The sequence below is a fragment of the Ranitomeya imitator genome, chromosome 1, assembly GCF_032444005.1.
Source record: "Ranitomeya imitator isolate aRanImi1 chromosome 1, aRanImi1.pri, whole genome shotgun sequence".
NCBI lineage: Eukaryota > Metazoa > Chordata > Amphibia > Anura > Dendrobatidae > Ranitomeya > Ranitomeya imitator.
In genome coordinates this window covers 463,933,994-463,936,091 of record NC_091282.1, presented here as the reverse complement: position 1 = coordinate 463,936,091, position 2,098 = coordinate 463,933,994, and the positions used below count along the sequence as shown (strand labels likewise).

Here is a 2,098-nt window from a genome sequence, read left to right as displayed (position 1 = left end):
TACTAGAAAAGTAAAGAAACCGTATAAATAAAATATAACAATATATGGCAAGATTACATTATATACAAAATCATATACATTAAATCACCAACAAAGGAGAAAAGGGGAAAACAGGTAAGACAAAACATTATGTACATAGCAACTAAATCTCAGGTGGTCGTACGACAAGGAACAGCGGAAACCATTGTCATATGAATCGAGGATCATGGTAATAGACTGTATAAAATTTACCTCTAGTCCTTGGAAATACACGCATAAAGGTGGCAGTAGTAGGGAAGAGCAGACGACCCCTTTTAGTATTAAGGCATAACCTATCGCAGTGACAAGATTATAATATTAATGAAAATAAAGGCAAAGTGTGTGACAACATCCTCCTCATGCAATGGGTATAAGACACGTGTGACCCTGATGGAGTAGTATCTGTAATGAAATAGGCAGTAGCGGGCTTACCGCAATGGACAAAATGCAGTCCCTATGGATAAGGATCCCACTAGTAGTGCTAAAGCTAAGGGGTACTATGTAATAGGGAGTGCCCACAGGAGTACAGAGCGGTCAAGTACAGGTAATAGCAGATACCTTGTGATGAGGCCAGTAAGGGCTGCTGTCCCGGTTAGAGAGGGCTGAAGGGCCGTAACAGATACGTTAGGTCTGTAAATGAGGAAAGAGTAGTAACCATGGGTTGCTGGTGTCCGGTAGTGACTGGCAGAGCAGGGAGAGAAGGGAGAGATGGCTGCGCAAAATACCTTAAAATGGTTGGTCTGGAGATCAGCGGCGCATCCCGCGCCCTGCTGCATAGTCCTAGAGGGAGGCTTGAGGAGTGGAGAAGGGAGGGAATGCCGCCCTAAAATACCGCCGGACCGGAAGTCCCGGACCGGAAGTGACGCGGTGACTGAGCCGCGCATGCGCAGATGGTATACCTAGCGAGAAAGGGCAGAGTGCTGCCCAGAAGTGGGAGTGTAACAGCGTTACTAGGAACGCTGAGGGCAATGGGAAAGGGGATGGCTCGCACTACTGGATATTGTATGGGAGTACCAACAGAACGTGGGCACTGTAGGGGGAAGAGACGGGTGTGTGTGGGGTATGGAAGTATAGAGGGGGTGTGGAATGAGATCTGACATGGAATGAATGATAATGAAAGTGAAACAGAAATAGAACCAAGGTGAGCTGGCATGAGGAAAAATATGGTAAATGGACTGAAGGCAAAACGAAAATGAAAAAGTAAAAAGGTAAAAATTGAAAAATTGAACAATAAAAATAAATGGAAAAAATAACAAATAAAAAAAGGAAATAGGAAAATAAGAAAATAAAAATCGAAAAGGGAAAATGAAAAAGAATGAAAAAATAATGAAAAATAAAATAAAAACAAAACCGGAGAGATAAATATAAGAAAACTCACCTAATGGGAAGTGGGCTCAACGTGTCTGGAAGGTAAAGTAGAGGATTAGTAACATGTTACAGTAACCAGTCGATTTCCCTGTTAAGACCCTTAGGACTTAGGGTCTCTAATTTGTGAATCCAGAATGCCTCCCTCATTTTGAGTTGTCTGATATGGTTCCCCCCTCTGCGGGGTCTAGGGACCTGCTCAATGACTTGGTATTTGAGTTGTGCCACCGTGTGCCTACACTTGATGAAGTGTTCAGGGACAGGTAGCCAAGTCTTGTTGCAACGAATAGTGGACTTGTGGCTCGCTATACGATCTTTCACATGCTGGGTTGTCTCCCCTACGTATAGGAGGCCACACGGGCATTTTATGACGTAGACAACGAAGTTCGAATTACACGTATAGTAGCCACGAATCGGGTACGTTTTGCCTGTCCTGGGGTGTGTCACACTATCCGATTTAATCACGTTGGAACACGAGGCGCAGTTGAGACATGGGAATGTCCCTGAGCGATGTGGGGTCAGTGTAGTCTGATTAGTTATGGGGTGTAGACTACCAATGTCTGCCCGAACCAACTTGTCCTTAATGTTAGGGGCTCTTCTATTGCACATGAGAGGTGGTGCAGAAAAACTAGTAATACTGGGGTAAGCTTTCCTCAGGAGAGGCCAATGCTTATTAATCACTCTCTCAATTTTTGGCATAAAAGGATGAAACGTG

General features: G+C 44.1%; 1 long non-coding RNA gene across 1 annotated transcript; it reads right to left on the bottom strand.

Moving 5' to 3' along the window:
- Positions 1 to 231: 231 nt before the first annotated feature.
- LOC138657874 (uncharacterized) lies at positions 232 to 819 on the bottom strand. Its single transcript, XR_011317233.1, has 3 exons — positions 744 to 819; positions 577 to 648; positions 232 to 311 (listed from the first exon to the last, which is right to left on the bottom strand). It is a non-coding gene; the product is annotated as an uncharacterized lncRNA (long non-coding RNA).
- Between the last annotated feature and the right edge of the window lie 1,279 nt (positions 820 to 2,098).